Here is a 20,625-nt window from a genome sequence, read left to right on the forward strand (position 1 = left end):
GCCCAAGTCACTAAACACTACATGTCCACTTCAGTTTCCTCAATCAAATGGAGTCATGGGTCCCCGCCGCCTCATAAAGCCGGGGTTTTTAGATTTACTAAGAACAGAGCAGTGGCAAAGGCTTGCAAAAGTTAAAAGTGCCATTGACATTATAGGATTACTACCCATGCAGTATAAAAAAGAACCCTGAGATGCTGACTAGCATTTCCTTAGAGTCAGGTTGAATCATGGATTCATTCTTAAAGCTGTAAAATCTTAGGGAAGCCAAACACAGAGCCTCTGCATCTTGATCTCTAAAAGGATTAAAAATATTTTTAAAGGGTATGAAGTTCTCTAAGTGTAGTAAATGTCAATAATGTTACTTTCTGTCTCCTGACCTGGAAATTTTAAAACCAGCATCAGCTTCCATCTACATGGAGTGTTAGGAATGGGATTTGGCATGGTTGCAAAGGAAAGACAATAAGGTTCAAATTTAAATACAGGTGACCCTTGAACAACACCAACTGTAAATCCTCTTGTAACTTAAGTTGGCCCTTTGCAGGTTCTCAACCACCTATGACCCTTGAACAAGGCAGATCTGAACTGTGCAGCTCAATGGAAAACACTGGAATGTAAGTGGACCCATTTTTCAGGGTCCCCAAAACTTATAGTGTCCCTTGGCATCCCTGGTGGCCATGGGGAATTGGTTCCAGGACCCCTGCAGATACCAAAATCCCTGGGTGTCCAGTCCCCTATAAAAAGGGTAGATTAATGTGTACAGTCAGCCCTCTGCATCCGCAGAGTCCTTATCATGATGGATGGAAAACAGTATAGGTGTTTATTGAAAAAATTCCATGCATAAGTAGACCCATGCAGTTAAAACCCGTGTTATTCAAATGCCAACTGTATATGCAATGGTCATTAGAAAGCTCAAGTAGAGAGCCAAGCTGTTTCCAAACTAAGCTGCTGCTAGGGATCCTTCTTGATGATCTTTTTAGCCTTAACATGATTTTAACAAAAGTCTTTATTCCACCATTCTTGTCCCAAACTGGTACCTTCATCAGAAAATAGCAGTCGGTCTCTCTGATTTGACTGCAAGCGCCTTAGAACAGCAGTTCTCAACCTGTGGGTCACGACCCCTTTGGCGGTTGAACAACCCTTTCACAGGGGTCGCCTAAGACCATCCTGCATAACAGATATTTACATTATGATTCATAACAGTAGCAACATTACAGTTATGAAGTAGCAACAAAAATAATTTTATGGTTGGGTCACAACATGAGGAACTGTATGTAAAGGGCCAGAAGGTTGAGAACCACTGCCTTAGAAGGATAAGAACAGAGTCTCGAACATTCTCTTTCCCCAGCTCCAGGGTCAGCACCTGTTTCACCCTGAAGAGGTGGAATTGGGTAGACCTGGACTCCAATCGAGTGGCATTCTAAGCAAGAGCCATTTACAAAGTGACTAAACTCTCTAAGCTGCACTTTCCTCATCTGTAAAATGGAGGCATTTCTGACTTGAAACTGTTGGAGAGGGGAAGGGTCTATAAGGAGCTGGACTGGTGACCAGTGACATCATAGAAGATCAACACATTATGGGAGTTCATATTACTGTCAAGAATAGAAATACCCAGGATGCACGAGAGCCCAGTGAGATCAGGGTGCAGACAGCGGTAGAGAATATGGACAATCTTTTTTTTTAGGTTTTACAGCTAAAAAAAGAGGCGGAGGGTGGGGGGAGGCTCAAGTGAATTTTCTCCCCATTTCACTAAAATAATATGCTCCAAGCCCGATACTTTTTTCCTCCTGAAACTCATTTCTCCAACAGAGATCTAAGCCACCATAAATCCCATCAGGGGTCAATATGGCTGACACAATTTTGACTACAAGAGAGCACAGCTTAAACGGTGTCATTATTATCCCCAAGAGTTGCTCTCTGCCTTTTCTAGGGGATGAAAGAAAAAGACATATTTTTAAACCTGGAAATATATAGTAGTTGAGAATTTTTGAGGGACAGATCCAAGCCCTCAGAAGCACAAAAGCTGTTAAAGGAAAGTAAGACCAAACTTAAAGTGAATAATCTGTCTGCCTTTATTGGAAATCTCCTTATTGCTATCCTACCCCCAAACCTAGAGAGACAGTTTCTAAATAAAGCCGGTTCTGCCGCCCATGTCCTGGGACTGTGTAGTCCTCTATATTCCTCTCCTCTCTACCAGATCTCATTTAGATGAGGCACTCCCTCCCTCACTAAGTCTGCACCCTTTCTCCTAGTGAGGTTCAGTATAGCAGCCCAGTTCTGACACTGACTACTCGGACCTGGTTCAGACTTCACTAGCTATAAGCTCAGTCTCCAACAAGACTGCCCTCCTATCAGACAACAGCTGTAAGTTCAGGGGTCCCAGGCCACCTGCACTTCTGACCAACTGGCTACACATTCAGGGGTTCCCACAGCTCCCTCAGTTCAGTTATTCAAAATGACTAACAGACTTGAGGAATGTGCTATCTGTATGATTAAAGTTTCATCATAAATGATACAACTCCCTGAGCCTGGGCCAGCCAAATGGAAAGATACACAGGGCACGACCTGGGAGGGTCCTGACTGTGAAGCTTTTGCGTCCTCCCTCGATGGAATCAGGATGCTCCACTCTCGTGCGACACTGATGTGTTCACCAACCCGGAAGCTGAACTAAGCCTGAGTATCCAGAGTTTTCACTGGGGTTTCATTATGTAGGCATCATTAACTGAATCACTGGCCATGTGGTTAAACGCAGTCTCCAGCTGCCCTCCACTCCTGAAGGTTGGACCAAAGTCATGTGGCTCAAAGCCCCAATACTCCAGTCACATGGTTTGTCTTTCCAGCATGATCATTCACCACCCAGAAACTATGTAAGGGTTCACTGCACTTCATTAGCATAAATTCAAGTGTGATCCAAAGGGCCCACCATGAATAGCAGACTTTACTATCATTTTGGAAATTCCAAGGGTTTAGAAGCTCTAACCCAGGAACTCAGGATAAAGTCTAGATATATATATATACTGTATTATACAACAAGAGATAAGGTCCTAACATCTAAAACACTTGATATGGACACTCTAGACCCAATACTTGCTCATTTGTTGCCAACTTCAGCAAGCCAAACACTTCCTTTCTGACATATCAGTCTCTTCATCTCCAGGCACCATCAGGTTTACCAACCTCATTTCCACTATTTCTCATCACAACAGATGCACCCCTACCCCTCCTACTCTATCTCTGTTTCCCTAGACAAGTTATGGAATCCTAAAATAACCTCAGGAGCACAAGAATAAGACTAGAAGAGGACCTTGGACAAAACCCACTGTTATATTTAAGAGTGAGAAGAGGAAGAGTAGCCTAGTAAAGAACCTGATGAGGTAGGGGAATTCAGCTGCTGTGTGTGGTCATGAGGCCCAGGAAATGAGCTTTCAACATACAAGGAAAGACCATGCAAAGTGTCAGCTACAACAGGGAGGTCAGGGAAGGTAATAGCTTAAAAGTTTCCATTGGATTCAGCCATAAAATAGTCATCAATGACCTTCAGTGGAGTGATAAGGGCAGAAGCCAGGGAGCAGGGGGTAGAATAGAAAATGGAAAGTAAAGAAGCAAAGAGGCAGAATATATTTCTTTAAAAAGAAAGCTGTGGTTGAAAGGTGCCATGGGGCCTAAAAGGAATTGGATATTCAGGATGAAAGACTTGTCCTGGGAGGAAGAGGCCAAAAGGGGAGGGAAATGGTGACTCTCCGGGCAGAGAGAGGGAACACTGATCAAGCCAGGCCGCTAAGAACTAGGAGAGAAGAGCTCCAGAGGACAAGTGGAGGAGTCCGCCCAGATGGGGATGCTGCTCTTCTGTTGTAACAGAAGTGAAGGAGGGAGGCATGGAGGTCGTTGTAGCTAAATTTTAGGTTTGGTGGCAGTAAGTTAAGGGAGAGTTGGGGAGTGTTCTCATCTGTGACTTCTGTTTTTCTCTGTGAAGTAGGAAGCAATGCCATGTTTAACTTGTGAAAGTCAAACATTTGAGGAGAGAAGGGGAGTGAGGGAGGCATGAAAGAGCTAGTCTAGAGAACTAGAGAGAGAACCAACTAAGGAGTCACAAAATGGTTACAGGGTAGCAACGGACAGCCACTGGAATCTCAGAACCATGCAGCTGCCATGAAATTAATCTGCAGAACTGTGTGGGTCTCCTACCATCCTTAGCAACACTGGCAGAGAAAGATAATAGGTCATTAGATCCAGGATTAAGTTTTTACCAGCCAACTATGAAAGAAAGCCAATGGAGCCATTCTATTGGCTAGACAGAGGTTGAAGTATCATGAGGCTGGAAAGGAAATGAGGAAGGGGCTTCTAGATAAGAAGAATATAGAGATCAATGGTCTGAGAGTCTCTAATTTAAAAGATAGAAATAGTATAAATTATTGAGTTACAAAAGTAGAAAGATAGAAAGTTATGGTCAGAAATTAGAATGCGACCTAGGAGATGACAAGGTCACTGTGGGGCCATGCATGTGAGTGGCTCAAGGACAGTGAAAGTGGAGGTCGTTGTACGTGAGGAGATCAGGGAATGGGGAAGTCAGAGTGTGGTGGGGGCACCCCCATGAACACTGAGCTAATCCAGAATGAGGCTGGGGATTCAGATGCAGAGAAAGACTGTACCACAAGCTGATGTCTCAGTGAAAGGTTGAGGATGAGTAAGAGACTGTTAGACGATGTCCAAGAAACTGAGTGGAAATCACAAATCAGAAGCTTATGGGCCAAGTCAGACCAATAGCCAGATTTTATTTGGCTTGCTCAGGGTTTGTTCTTTATTTGTTTTATGATAAATTATTTCCTATCATTAACAAATTAGGAGAGTTCATATAAAAACCTGTATTCTTTGGAAGGCTGCTCTTAAAAGCTATGAAGATCAGGCAGCATGGGGCTTCTCCCTCCACTATGACCCCTGGAGCTGAGTCACAATTGTGCCCCTTTGGAGTATCGTGCGGTTTCCAATTCACTGCAGACTGACAGGCTTGCTTCACTCACTTAAGATACCAGCCTGCCCTGTGGGCATTTCTTGGTGACTTTAAAGGGGCAGACATCTCTACATGATTCATTTTAGAGTCGAGTGGGGAGCAGAGATGGTGCCAATGCCACCTGCTGACCCTGAGGTATGAAAGAATGAGCAGCTCCTCTTGAGAAAGGAGAGGCAGGTTTAGATAAAAACGTGAAGGGAATAGTCAGTGAGAAGTCTGAGGTTATGAATGGATGTATTGAATGTGGACATTCCAGAGGACAGACATGAAAGTTTTGGTAGGATCAGGGCCAAGTGAGAGGAAGCACGGAGAAATAGCAAAGGACAGGAAAAAGCAGGGGACAGGAAGGCCCCTGGGAAAGCAAATATTTGAGATGTGAAGCACCGAATGTGAAACATCCAAAATGTCTACATAGTTTTTCTTGGGAGCAGCCTGGTGGTTGGAGTGGAGTCACTGACCTGGACCCTGGGCGCTCAAGTCACCTTGGCAAAGATCCCAAAGATAGAAGAGGAACATCTAAGAATAACCCAATATGAAATCACCAAGAAGTGAATCAGACTGGAGATAGATAGATAGATAGATAGATAGATAGATAGATAGATAGATAGACAGGTAGGTAGATAGATAGATTTCAGAGAGAAAAGGGAGAGGGAGAATTAGAAACATCAATGATGAGAGAGAATCATTATCATTGATCGGCTGCCTCCTGCATGCCCCACCCTGGGGATTGAGCCTGCAACCTGGGCATGTGCCCTGACCAGGAATCAAACCATGACCTTCTCGTTCGTAGGTTGATGCCCAACACTGAGCCACGCCAGCTGAGCCAGACTGAATTTCTAATTCTCTTTTTCCTCCACTCTGTCCACAGAATCTGTGCTCCAGCTGGCTCACACACCATTATCCAAAGTGAGAGTCCTCTTTAGAGCATCTCTTATAGCTGCATTGAGTCACTGGGGCAATATGGATTCTGACAGCCAAGGGAGAAAGAAGCAGAAAGGGCAGAGGCCCCAAACTTGCTAAGTCTACTACAAAATTTCGCCAGAGCTTGATTCAAGAAGATTCTTTCTTCTACCCCCTCTTCCCTCACCACACGGATTCCTGTTCCCATCCCAGTAAAACACTTAACGATAATTTCAGCCAAAATTACATGTCTTAAATGGACTTTTGTGAGCAGGCCAAGAAACCTGACAATCCCATTAAAGGGCCATTTTCAAATAAATTGTGTTGCGGGTTCAAAACACCCAAGTTGTAAACTTCAGACACAGCTCATCTGTATGGTGAAGAACACCTATTTATTAAACTAGATTTGAGAAAGTGAGGTAAGTTTCAACTTGTTTGTTCATGGATCCTATCAGTCAAGGCTCTGCGTGTGGCTTGCATCTTCTAACAATGAATTCATCAAAGCAAAGACCCCCTGCTCTTTTTAAGCTGTCTAAGACCTGCTTGCCCACTCCTTTCTGGACTCAGCCCAGCCTTCTCCTGAAGTGGCTTGGGAGGTGTCAGGACCCCACAGACACAGTGGCCTTGTTGGGCTTCACTGCAGACTGGCCCCTAACTGTGGAGGTGATTGGGGTAAAGAATTAGCATGAAGCTAATGCTAGTCAGTTGGTCCCTCATTCTGCAACATTGTAAAGCATTCCATACTGTCTCTATGCCCTTCCTCTCTCTCAATATCTTGCTATTGAATCTTAAACAAACTCAAACGGATCTGTGATCTTGGTCTGGCTTTCCATTTAGATTTCTGATGATAGATTTTCCTCCTCTTTTACCTTTTGCTGTTCTCTCCTTGTCAAAAAAAAAAGAGCAATAAAAGGAATCAGATAAGAACTCGCAGTTTCTCAACTTCAGTCTAAACAAGAAAATGTCTTATTAAAAAAAGGGGGGTGGGCTAGGGAGGAAGAAGGAAGGTGATATTTAATTTTATTGGGGAGAACGAATCATTGCTGGAGAATGCCTGTGGCTAAATGAGACCATCAAACCAAGAGCAGAGCAGCGAGCTGCGTGCACAAATATGAAGTAATATCTTTCTACTCTTAGGGAAGCTGACACTCAATTTCAGAAGCTTCAGGCAGGCAGCGCTGAGTTTGAAGAAATCACAGCCACCTTCTTGCAGTCATTTACAACTGCTTCAGCTCTCCGCAGTGAACGCTTAAAAATGCAAATGAAATGGGGCCATTTAAAGAAAAATATTCCTGCTAACTGTGCTCTGGGAAAGAAAAAAACCGCCTATAGCTCCGAGGGCAATCTTAAAGTCAATGAAACTTCGCAGCACTGGGCGATGCTTCATTCTGATGGATAATGTGTGCTCTGCTTCTCCCTCATGAGTTTAGAAGTATTTAAAGAAAAGGGTAAAATCACCCTGTTTAGGAGATTAATTTCCTTTCTGAAAAAATGTCTCTTTTTGCTGTCACTTCTGGTTTGATGGAGAGTAAAACTGGAGCTTATTCTAAATGTTCGCTGCTGAAAATTACCGGTCTCGGGGCTGGGGAAAACACAAGCCCTAAGAGGTCAAGTCCTGCCCCATCTCTCCAGGCAAATTCATGCTTATATGATCCAGGAAGCCGCTCGAAAGTGATTCTTCAGGGATACAGATTCCAATAATATGTGTAACATTTACTGAACACTAGTGCCAGGGACTGAGCTGAGCACGTTACATTTATTATCTCATCTTCACAACCCCCTCTCCCAGACAAACACACACAGTTGGCCCTACTGCTCCACCCATTGTACAGGTGGGGCAACTGAGGTCAGGGAGATCAACTAACTTGCTCAGGGTTGCATGGCTGGAAAGTGGCTGGGCTACAGTTCAAGTTCAGCCTGTCAGCTCCAGAGCCCAAAGCTACACAATGTTGTGTGGCCCACAACATCCTCTTAAGACCAGTTCATTTCAACTGAATCCATTAAGCCTCACCAAACTGTGCCATTGATATCATTTAGTATGTCTTGCTTTGAACTTTCTTTCTTTAAAGATTGCATTTCGAATGCAAGTTCCTCAGTCTTTGATGAGCAGGCACCATAAACCTAGGACTGAGGGGCAAAATGGGGACGGCCAGCTAGCCAAAGGACACATGGCACTGCCTACCCTTTGCATGCTTAGGATCCAATCAGAACTCCATCACTAAGTTGCCATGGGAACCACAGACAGAGTCCTGAGAGGGACCGAAGCCCAGGCATAGAGATGTCAGATCTGGTCCACTTGTAGCCAGGAAACTTCAGCCAGACCGTGTTCAGTGACTCAAACCAGAATGGCCCGAGTACTGCAGGGTCCGGAAAACAGAATGGTGTCCAGTCTGGCATTGCAGATGTCACTGTATTCTTACACTTACTTTTTCCCATTTTAGCGGGTGAGCAGCATTATGATGCTTCAGATGAAGTGTCCTATTTTGCCTGATTACTACAAATTCACTGTGGTCACACTGTCATCCTAATAACCTTAACTGGAGCTATCAGGTTGTATCTGGGCCACATGGGTAACCTACAGGAAAAGATTCCTGAGTTGGCTGGCTTTTGGCTTTTGAGCCTTCTATTGCAGTTGCCTTTCATTCTTTTCTTTTTTAAATATATTTTTATTGATTTCAGAGAGAAACATCAATTATGAGAGAGAATCATTGATCGGCTGCCTCCTGCACACCTCACACTGGGAATCAAGCCTGCACGCCTGATGGGGAATCAAACCGTGACCTCCAGGTTCATAGGCTGATGCTCAACCACTGAGCAACACCAAGGGTAGCCTGAATCTGAGGAGTATGCAGAGCAATGAGAACTCTTGTACACTGCTGGTGGCAATGTAAATCAATCCAATCATTAGGGAAGCAATTTGGCATTTTCTTAACATTTGGAGATCTGTGCACCTACAAACCACAATTTCCACTTTCAGGTACTTTTCCCAGAGAAATTCCTGCACATGGGTAAGAGGAGTCATGAACATGAACGTTCCTAGCAGCAGTGCCCATAAAAACATTAGCTGGAAGCAGCCCAAATGCCAAGCAACAGTAGAAATTATACATAAATCATGGCATATACACACAAGGGAACACTCTGATCTATTAAAAATAAATTAATTCCAGCTATATGCAAGTATCAATGAATCTTATAAGCATAATGAGCTAAAGAAGGAAATAACAAATGAAAGCATAAGATACGCAAGCCATTCAAAGCAGGTAAAACCAAACTATGTTGTTTAAGGATGCACAATAGGTACTAAGCCTTTTCCTTTTTTAAGGCAAGGAACAGGTCACAAAATCTAGAGAAGGATTATCTCAGGGAGAGGGAGGGATGTGATTGGGAAAGGGCACACGGCAGGGGTGGGAGGCTCCTAAAACACTGACAGTGTTCTAATATTGAACCTGGATGGGGGCTAAATAGATATTCATTTTTAAATTTTTCATTGAACAGTATACATTGAAATTCACATGTATTTGCTATAAAACAGTCTTATGTTTGAGTGATATATATGAATACACTCTTGAGTATGTGATACAGTATCAAAAAAGTATATAGTCTGGCTCAGTCGGTGGCACAGGGTAAGCCTCTGTGTTCATGTCGAGTTACATAAGTTCTGAAAGCACTGGCACTGATCTCTTCTCATTCTGAAATTCCTCTAGATTATGCCACCATGAGACTGTCTTGCCCCTGCTTGGATACTGACAGTTACGGGACACTCAGTACTTCTCATAGCCTTCCGTTTTTTCTTTGTGTTTTTTAGGGTTCATTCCATAGGCAATGGAGCCCCTAATTTGTTGTTTTTAACTATGGTAAGACATACATAACAAAAATGTGCCATCTTAACCATGTTTAAGTGTACACCCCTGTGGCACTAAGTGCATTCACATTGTTCTGCATCATCACCACTACCCATCTCCAAAACTTCCTCATCTTCCCCAACTGAAACTCCGTACCTATAACACAATGGTCCCCCATATCCCACTTCTCTCAGCCCCTGGCGACCACCATTCTACTTCTTAGTTCTATAAATTTGACTTCTCAAGGTACCTCATGTAAGTAGAATATTTCTCCCTTTGTGACTGGCATATTTTATTTAGCAGAATGTCCTCAAGGTTCAGCCGTGTTGTAGCATGTGTCAGAAATTCCCCCCTTTTTAAGGATGAATAATATCCCATTGTATGTGTTCACCCAATGTTGTTTATCCATTCATCTATTGATGGACACTTGGGTTGCTTCTTTTCTTTGGCTACTGTGAATAATGCTGCTATGAATGTGTGTGTAAGCCCATTTCTTTTTGACTATTAGTAAGTTTTTCCTTATATTCAACTAAAATGTGTCTCTTTATAACTTCTGTTATTGATCTTCATTCTACTACCTTAAGTTCTTTTTTAAAAATATATATATTTTATTGATTTTTTTATAGAGAGGAAGGGAGAGGGATAGAGAGTTAGAAACATCAATGAGAGAGAAACATCGATCAGCTGCCTCCTGCACACTCCCCACTAGGGATGTGCCCTTGACCGGAATCGAACCCAGGACCCTTGAGTCCGCAGGCCAATGCTCTATCCACTGAGCCAAACCAGTTAAGGCTACCTTAAGTTCTTATAAGGCAAACCCTCTCCCTTTCTTTACAAGGAAACCTCAAAAACTGGAAGACAACCTTGACATTTTAGATTCCTCTTCTTTAGCCCAGATATTATAAGATCTTTTGTTAGGTCAAGTATTCCTCATATGACATGTTTTCCAAGCCTCTTACCACCTTAACATGCTTCTCTGGATATAGCTCAGAGTACATTAACTTGTATGGACATTACATCCCTCTATTGTTTCATCTTCTGCTCACGGTCCAATAAAAAGCCCTTCACCTAGAAAGCCCTCTCCCTTTCAATATTAACATGTACAAAATCAGGTCTTCTGATTCTGTGGCTGAGCAATTGATATTTTGAGTTTTAATGTAGCAAACTAACATTTATATGCATGAAATCTCATCCTTTTGAATTGATCCAGACTTCTAGCTACTGAGAGACACGTGACTCTACGACATACAAAGAAATTATAAATCATATTTGTTACTGTGTCCCTTCAAAGTATCGATGTATGTATTGAACAGAACATGGTTAAATCAAAGGTAAATTCCACAGACCTCTCCTTCCAGATTATCACTCATAACACTCTTTAAAAACACAAATTTAGCCAACTGTAAATATGGCTTTAAAACATCTATCATAGTCTTATCCTTTAGGATATCATAGAAGACCTTGTCAAACATGTTGTGCAAATCAATGTATGCTAGGTTTTTGGACCCTCAAAGTCGTCATTTTCTAAGCATGCATCAAGCATGAGTTTAATGTACTGGTGAAGAGTTTTACCAGATCCAATGTCAAGTTCCCTTCGAGGTTGCTTCTAAAACTACTTTTTCTTTGTTTTGTTTATATGTATTTTTTTAATCAAAAGAATATTTTTTTCTATTTCCAGTATTCTGAGAAATGTTCAATTCTTCATGATTGTTGAAAACAAAAATTTTGAGATTTAATCTGCAAATGTCTCTAATACATGAGGATGTAACCATTTATGTTGTTTATCCACCTGAACTTAAGGCTGTGATTTTACTCAAAGTGACTACAGATTAATATCTCCCACCACCCTTACTTCATATATTCTAACCTCCCTGATTTGACTTCCCTATTCTTGATGAAGACTGAACTTAAACTCACATTGGGCTTCCGTCTTCTCTCATCCATTTATTAGCATTACAATTTCCTCAGGCAATTGGCCTACCCATTCTTTCTCATTTTAATTTTCATTGTTCTCCTTGCACATTTTGTTGATTTGGAAAATAAGACTTGTAGTGCTTAGTGGAAGAAGGAAAAAGTAAATATCTAGGTATCAAGACATACATGAGGTTTTGACTGGTTCTCTCACTATATATCAGAGAAGGTCTCTTTGCATTGGCTGTGCAACTACTATTAAAATGAGCATAAAGAAACAAAAGAAACTTGATTCCATTAAAAGCAGACATAGAGATCAGCCTTATTAATTGCCCTTTTATTGGCCTGGGGAATATCAGCCCTTAGTGTCTTCATAACTCAAATAATGAGCTGGACTCAATCTTCTAAGCAGGGTCATTCCTGTCACTTTGAAGAGGGGAATTCTCTGTTGTGTGGAACTACTTCGAACCATATAGCATGTAAGCATGCAGAATGCTTAGCATAGGATTCCAGGGCACTAAATCCACTTGTGCCCATTAGTCATTGCCATTTGACAACCCAAGTGCCCCTGGTTGAGACCCACTGACAGATGATCTTTAATGTCCCTTTCAGCTCTGAATTTCTGGGTCTATAATTCTTTGCAGACAGAAACTTTGGAGGGTTGATTTTTGGTATTGTTTGTTTGAAACTTTGGAGTTTTAAATTATTAATAACTTTAAGTTTTAGTCAATAACATATTACATTATTGAAAATCATTTTCTGGATGAAATAAAGGTAGTCTGTTCCATTTCAGCAGACACGCAACATTTTTATCCAATTTTTAAAAATTAGCAGGGGTAACTAATTACAAATCTAGATTTTCAGAAAAGCCATTACACAATTAATCACTTAAGTCAATTGGATGAAGAGCCTAGATGAATAAAAATGTTGACAAATTCTTATCACGGTATCACATAAAGAAAAACAATCTAAGTCTACGTCTTTTTCCTTTGTTTTAAAGAAGTAAAAGCCTAACAAGTTTCTTTGTCTCTACTGTGCCTTGAAATTCTCCTGCAGATAAAAAGAATTCCCTCCAAATCCAGGAGAATTAGCTTCCTGCTCAGAACTGAATATTTGCCTTGTCTCAGAGCAAATAATTTGGTCCATCAACACTGTATCTTCCAAGAAGGCTTATTTTTTTTATCCTTTCCCTTTACAATACTTTCCTGCCTCTCTCCAAACTCCCACCCTCCCCACAGACACCAACCCCTTTCTCTACCCCCATCACCACCAACAACAACCAGGAGACCCAGAGCCACAGACCACTGGCTTCCCCTGAGTAGAAATTGGTGCAACTGTTCTATGCAAGGCAGGGGTCTCTGCAGCCAACACGTGCAGAAAGTGGTTTCCTCTCAAAGCAGAAGGCCACACCCTTGCAAAAATATCTGGGCCTTCCAAGGCCTTTGAGCTAGTCCAGACAGAGTGAAAGGGTTGTAAAACTGAAGGCACCATTTTTTTTTAATTACCATGGAGTAAACATGGGGAAGGAGTACTTTTAAAACAATGCATTCTGTCAGGCTTCCTTCCCCTTCCCAACAGCTCCAGGATCTAGCATCAGCAAAACATGTTATGTCCTGTTCTGGTGTGAAGACAGAGAGAGACTAGAATTCAAACACTTTGCTCAGGGTGGAGGAGCTTTAAGACTTTGGGCCTCTCTTATTGCTATCTCATTTCTTCCTGATTTGGGGGAAGGGAAAAAACTACAAAGGATTTGGAAGCTGCACAGAAAAGAGTGAAGGGACAAATACGCAGGAAGCTGCTATGTACACAGCTATCCTGCAGACATAGGAAGATGAGCCCAAACCTCAACATCTGTTTTTCTGCTAATTCTTGGGGAGGGAGAGCCAGCCCTGGGGCGGCTATTCTCCCAGAAAATGGATCCAGGTCTGCTGCTTGGATTGGAAGCTGGCTTTGCACAAAGGTTTTTAATCCCTGTAGCTTCTTCTGCCACACACAGAAGAAATGGAACTAGCTCATCTTAGGGACAGAGCCAGTGAAAATGAGTTTATACTGTAGCTGTTTGGATCTAGGTTAGATAACATTACTGTCAATCAGTCCTGCAACAAAGTGACGTTATGAAACATCTCATCCAGAGGCCTTCATAGCTGCACTTTCTCTCCTCTCTCCTGTGTCTAGTCTGGACTTTTCAGAGGCAGCAACTGGTAATCGTTTCATTTGTCTTCCCTTCCTTTCTCATTTCTTAATTTAGCAAACATCTTCGGCATCTATTGTGTCAGTCTCTGTGCTGGGAACTGGGAGGGGAAGATGGGAAACCTTCTCCTACATAACTTGTATCTGTGGTCTGTACTAGTGCGGCAGCAATGGGGATGAACAAAGATGGTTGGGTCAGGCCTGTTCAGGTTCTGATGACCAATAGGATGCAGAGTAAGAGAAGAAAGGAATCCAGGGGAGTCTGACATTTCTGGCATGAACAACTGGGTGAAAGTTGAAAAGGAGCGCAGGTGTGTTTGAGGAAGCAAATTGGGGGGAATTCTGATCAATTTCATTTCAGACAGGTTGAGTGTGAACTGCTTGTGGGATATCCAAGTGGAGATGTTCAAGAGAAAGTTGGACAAATGGGTCCTATGCTTAGGACAAGGATCTGGGCTAAAGACACAAATTTGGGAGGCACTGCATTCAGGCAATTTGTTAATTGGAAAGAAAGGAAGGGTTGGAGGAGGTGTGTGTCACTTTCCCAGCCCTCAAAGAGACAAGAAGATCCAAATGAAAACCTCACAGTGCTCTGGGAATCAATCACTGCCTAGATTTCGAAGAAAGATGCTGAATTACTGAGGGAAATCCCATGCAGTCTTGGTAAGCTGAGGGGTCCAGCATCTCTCAGTAACAGGCACACAGCCTTGGGCAGATCCAGCTGCACAAAGCCTCCCTCCCCCTCTGCTGAGCCTGGACGGTGATGGCAGGGCCTTTCCAATATCACGGAGCTCAGCTGAACAGCATTGCCAAACCAGCTTCCCCAGAATGAATTCCCAGCTTGGAAATTTAGTCGAAGAATCAATACTTAAAATTTTTTTGTTAATCCTCACCCAAGGATATTTTTCCATTGTTTTTTTTTTTAAAAAACAAACAAACAAACAAAACACTATCCTATACATCTCCCTAACCCTAACACTAAATACTAACCCTAACAGTAAGCCCTAACTCTAGCCCAAACCCTAAACCCTAAACTCTAACTCTAACCTAACAATGATCAGAGAGAATCATTGATTAGCTGCCTCCTGCACACCCCCTACTGGGGATGGAGCCCACAACCTGGGCATGTGCCCTTGACCGGAATCGAATCTGGGACCTTTCAGTCCACAGGCCGATGCTCTATCCACTGAGCCAAACCAATTAGGGCTCCATTGATTTTTAGAGAGAGTGGAAGGGAGAGGGAGAGACAGAGAGAGAAACATTGATGTGAGAGAGACACACCCATTGGCTGCCTGCCGCACATGCCCCAACCAGGGCTGAGGATGGAGCCTGCAACTGAGGCATGTGCCCTTGACTTCAATCGAACCCAGGACCCTTTAGTCCATAGGCCGATGCTCTATCCACTGAGCCAAACCAGCTAGGGCAAATCAATACTTTTTTTTTTTTTTAATGTGTTTAAGGAAAGTTCACCTGGCTCAATCCCAAGAGTATTAACATCTTCCCAATCTCTCTTGAACTTGCCTGTGTCCATGTGGCAACAGCACAATAAGCAAAGTCTCTCCAGGTCTAGCACAGAGTTCCCAAGAAGCATTGTTTTTCTAAAGGCACAGAGCTCTGTGGATGCCTTCTGAATGAAGGCCACTGGCAGGCGAGGTGGGATGAAATGGTGGGGGCTGAGCAGAGGGAAGGGAAGGGAATAGGGTGGGGTGACCATGCTCAACCAGTGGCTGCCTTCAAGTTAGGAGCCTACCTCTCCTCCAGGGCCTTCAAGGACAAACCCAGCCCACTCCTTTGCAGCTCAACTGTGTCTATTCTTGGCTGAGGAAGATCTCAGGTTTTCAAAAAGGAAAGAGGGAATGAGAAACCAGGAGAAAATCCTAAAGGCCTTATTACTAAATGACACTTAAATTCTCCTGTCAACAGAAAACCATCAGAAACATACAAATTATCCCGAAACATCCCCACCCACAGCACAAACATGCTCTTTGTTACCAGGAAGAGTTTTTACAGAAGTGGTCATTGGGGCATTAACAAAGAAAGAGAAAATAGCGAGTTCATTTTCAGGGTTGACTCAATACCCCATCTCATCCCAGCTTCTGCCAAATTAAAAAAAAAAAATTACAGCAGGAAGGGGCTGCTGGACTTAACTAAGGACAGGAGCATAATGAGCAAAACCTGTGTTCTTCTCTTTCCTTTTCCTTGAATTTTGCATTTTAGTAAACTCTTTCTTTTATTTTTTTAAATATATTTTATTGATTTTTTTACAGAGAGGAAGGGAGGAGAGGGATAGAGAGTTAGAAACATCGATGAGAGAGAAACATCGATTCAGCTGCCTCCTGCACACTCCCCACTGGGAATGTGCCCGCAACCAAGGTACATGCCCTTGACCGGAATCGAGCCCGGGACCCTTCAGTCAGCAGGCCGACGCTCTATCCACTGAGCCAAACCGGTCAGGGCTTTATTTTACTTTAGAATCGTTTTTAGGTATACTTTACTGTCTTTTTAATTTCCCACAATACTATTTAAAAAAAAACCAAAAACTAAGCATTTAGTTCATTAAGTCCTGATGAAGGTTTTTAAAGAACTATCAAGCCCGGCTGGTGTGGCTCAGTGGTTGAGTGTCAACCCATGAACCAAGAAGTTGCTGGTTCCATTCCCGGTTGCAGGCTCCATCCCCAGTGGGGGGACATGCAGAAGGCAGCAAAACTATGATGTTTCTCTCTCATCAATGCTTCTATCTCTTTCTCCCTCTCCTTTCCTCTCTCTCTAAAAATCAATAAAACATAAAAAATACCAAAAAAAAAATCCACAGGGCTGCCCAACTTTGACAAAAACCGGGGCTCCAGAGAACAGCTTAGGCTGACACCGAAGCCAGCTCTTAGTCTCTCAGGGGTGTTTGCACCTCTGGGTTGGCTTTGTTACCGAGCCCAGCTGAGGCCAGCTGGGTGTTTTTACAGATCGGAACTGGTACAAACAGATCCCTTAGCTTTTAGGAGTTTACAATGGACAGAAAGAGCCTTCACAGATTCAGCTCATCCTCACAGCTCTGTAACGTGTACCACACTGCATCACAGGTTGGAGAACTGAGGCCCTGAGAGGTAGAGGGACCCGAGGGAACAACACCAGGGAAGATCAGAGCCAGGACTAAAATACAGGTCTCCTAAGTCCACGCCCAGCTGTCATACCCAGGCATGAAGAGAGATCGGGGGATCCTGCATGATGAGGGAGGAGATGCATATTAGGAGCACAGTTGCCTACAAAGTCACACCAATAAGCCACCTGCAGTGAGCACTCCCATCCTGGGAACACATAGTCCCCTTTGAAATGCTGTGTCTGCAGCATCTCCTAACATACATTCTGCATACATTCTCCTCAGCTAAGCCCAAGAACAAGCCTCACTGTGTTCCACGCTGGTTCCCCACCCAGGGGACAACTAATGCACGAGGCATTCAAATTTTCAACAAGGAGATGTGGCCCACACTTCCGGCCCCAGCTGACCGGGCCCACATACTACAATGAAGGATATAATGATGCCCCCTTGCTCCTCATGCCACCCAAATCTCTGGGTCGCAAAATGGTCCAGAAGTGCTTCTCAAACCTGAAGGAATCTCCTGGGCATCTTGTTAGCATGCACATTCTGATTCAATGGGTGGCCAGGAGGGCCTGAAATGCTACACCTTGAGGCAGGGCTAGTAGGGCCATCGAAATCAGCTTCCTCTGTGCTTTCAAACTGTGATCCTGGGAAGTTCTGGTGAAGTGCGTCAGGGGACAATCTGAATGACCAGGAGGAAACCAGGAGGCCCTCTGCACCCTGCTTCAACCAGACTGGCTCTGCTTTTCCATTCTAGAAATTGAAATTCTTCATGAGATTTTGCTTGATAAAAGGTTCCTTTGTTTTCTAACTTTGAAAGCTACTGCTTTAATCCAACTGCCTCGCTTTCCAGAAGAGGAGTTAGAGCGAGAGAGGATGAATGAGTCACCAGATGACACAGCTAATTGGTGGTCAAGTCCATTCGGAGCCCTGGTCTCTTCTCCATCCTATTCTTCTTCTCTGTGGGCTCAGGCTTCAAAAATGCCACGATTGTGTGGTTTCTCCTCTTGCTCTTGGGTTTACCAAAGTGAACCTACCAGAATCCCGCAACGCTCGGGCTCTCAGCGGGGGCAGACATCCTCCCTCCCCACACCAAGCACTGGCTCTTCAGAGTTGCCCTGCCATCTACACCTGACAAGTCAGGGCAGCCAGTAGAGGAGGGAAGAAGCTTACTGGAGGTAAAAATAAGGAGTGTTCCCCGAGGCAAGACGGGGGTTGGAACTGCTCCACAGATGGGCAGGCATGTGCTTGCTAGACCTCAGAATTCCTTGTCTCTAAGGAGGGGCCCACTTGACTCACCAGGGCACTTCCAGACAGCTTACTTCAAGATGATGTGCAGCAGGCATGCTAGGGCAGCTGCAGGCCCCCAGCTGAAAGGGACAGTCTGTCACTGGCAGGAGCAAAGCAGGAGCTGGGGAAGGTACATGGAGGCAGGGGGAAGTCTCCGGTGAAGAGCATGTGACCGTGAAAGATCAGACACTCTGAGGCCAGCATGCTCGGGCCCAGGGACGATTTAAGAAAGCAGGAAACATGGTCCCTGGCTGCCCAAACCCTACAATCTGGAGAGGCTTTGTAGAGGTAAACAATGTATGTGAAACAATTAGACAACAACACAAAAACATGCAGTTAAAAGCTACACAGGAGGGTTCAGCATGGAACAGCCACAGTAGGTCAGCACAAAAGAGGTCACCATGTGCTTGCCAGAGGAGCACCTGGGGGAAAAGGTGTTGAATGCAGCATAGAGGCTGGGTAGATCAAGACAAGAGAGAAAGAGGTCATGGCTGGTGATCTACGTGATCAGAAGAGCCAGTGGTTGCTATCAACAGCATCTGGGTATGGGGGGGGGGGGGGGGGGGAGGGGTGGGAAGCAACATGAAGTAAATCTTCAAGAAAGCAAGGGAGCCCTAAATGGTTTGGTTCAGTGGCTAGAGTGCCTGATCATAGACTGAAGGGTCATGGGTTCGATTCTGGTCAAGGGCATGTACCTCGGTTGCAGACTAGAATCCCTGGCCCTGGTCGGGGCACGTGTGGGAGGCAGGCAATGGATGTGTCTCTCTCACATCGATATTTCTCTCTTTCTCTTTCTCTCTCCCTCCCTTCCACTCTCTCAATGGGAAAAATATCCTCAGGTGAGGATTAACAAAAAAAAAAAAAAAGAGCAAGGAAGAATGTATTTGGCTTGAAATCACACGCAACAACTGATCCAATCCAGTCCAGCCCACTCTCCGTCTGCCTCTGCATTTCCACAGGGCTTTCATAATTTCCCAAGCTACTAGGCAACTCCAAGAGCTGAGCTAGGATTACAGGCAGCGGGAGAAATGCTGAACTCCCCTTCATGGTGGTCCTGAGCCAAGGTCCATGTTATGTGTCAAAATTCAATATCCATATATTCTTTCTGGCTCCAACTAATGGCTCTCTATTCAAAGACTTGGATATACTGAGGGAATAGAATCATGTCAGCCCCAGAAAGGGCATCAACCCCAGAGATTCAAAGAGACTAAATGCTTTGTTGGAAACCACTCAGTCAATTAGGAGGAACAAATCCATCAGCCCTTCTTTTCTCCACACTCCTGTCTCTGGTCTGATCTCAACTTAAAAAGCAAGAGTGAGTCTTGTTAAAATCTCATCCTTGACTCACTCACAATCTTCCCACATCTACATTTCTGAGGTAGGTAAGTTTTAGTGAAATTCACTTCCCGAGGATGTACTGCTCAGTCTAGGAATGAAATTGCAAGTCCTTCCACTTTCTGTCCTCATCACCTTATCACCCATCTCCACGGCTCTATCTTCTGACCCCTGCACTGTGTTCAGCCAAAGCAATTCAGTGACCTGGAATTCTTCAAACTCATTGGAATTACAAAAGGTTGGACTCTGGTTCCTTGACCCCAGCCTTTCTCTGACCCAACACAGGGTCAGAACTTCCCTACTGTCCTTCAGCAACCTGATTTGGATCCTTCCCAAAGTCAACCTACAACCTTCGGAGGAGTTAAGTTCTACATGAATAGTCATCGAAGACTGTTGGAGCTGGAAGGAGCTGGACAAATGAGAAAACTAAGACCCACAGATGTGAAGTGACTTGTCCAGGTTCACAAAGATCCTTGAAAATGGGTGTGAATTTGAATCTTGGTCTTCCAACTCCCAGACCCCAGAGATTTTGAAACACCTTATGAGAAGATGGTGTTATTGCTCAAGACCCTGCCTGGCCTCCACTTAACCATTTGCCTTGAGCCTTTTGTAAGTGAAGACACATGTCTGATGACCACATAAGGAATTCTGGTGGGAAGGAGATGAGCCTGGGTCAGCTGTTTCACTTTATTTTACTTCACTTTAAAGAAGTGGTTCTCAACCTTGGCTGCACATTAGAATCACCTGGGAATCTTTTTAAAATCCTGTTTTCTGGGCCTCATCCTCTGAGAATCTAATGTGCAGCCAAGGTTGAGAACCACTGCTTTAAAGCGTCAGCCAGAGATGATTAAGGTGCTGACCAAGGTGGCACACCTTTACTGCACAGTCACCTCAAGAAAGAAGGCAAGGCATATTAAAGGGAAGTCTGCACAAACTGACTCATTAAAGAGTGAAATGGCAAAGCAAAGCTTATTAACAACCCAGTTATATCTTGCAACAGTTGTGTGATTAATTTAGGTCCCTCCCTAATGCTTCTTTTCAGACATTCAAACCACTCATTG

The 20,625-nt window shown here is 43.8% G+C and overlaps 1 long non-coding RNA gene across 1 annotated transcript in view; it reads right to left on the minus strand.

Moving 5' to 3' along the window:
• LOC118673630 overlaps positions 1-18,072 on the minus strand; it is a 246,725-nt gene extending 228,653 nt beyond the window's left edge. The window contains exon 1 of the long non-coding RNA XR_004973426.1: positions 17,447-18,072. This is a non-coding gene — a long non-coding RNA (uncharacterized LOC118673630). The remainder of the gene's footprint in view (positions 1-17,446) is intronic.
• Positions 18,073-20,625: the final 2,553 nt, after the last annotated feature.

Source organism: Myotis myotis, unplaced genomic scaffold (genome assembly GCF_014108235.1).
Source record: "Myotis myotis isolate mMyoMyo1 unplaced genomic scaffold, mMyoMyo1.p scaffold_m19_p_18, whole genome shotgun sequence".
NCBI classification, from domain to species: domain Eukaryota; kingdom Metazoa; phylum Chordata; class Mammalia; order Chiroptera; family Vespertilionidae; genus Myotis; species Myotis myotis.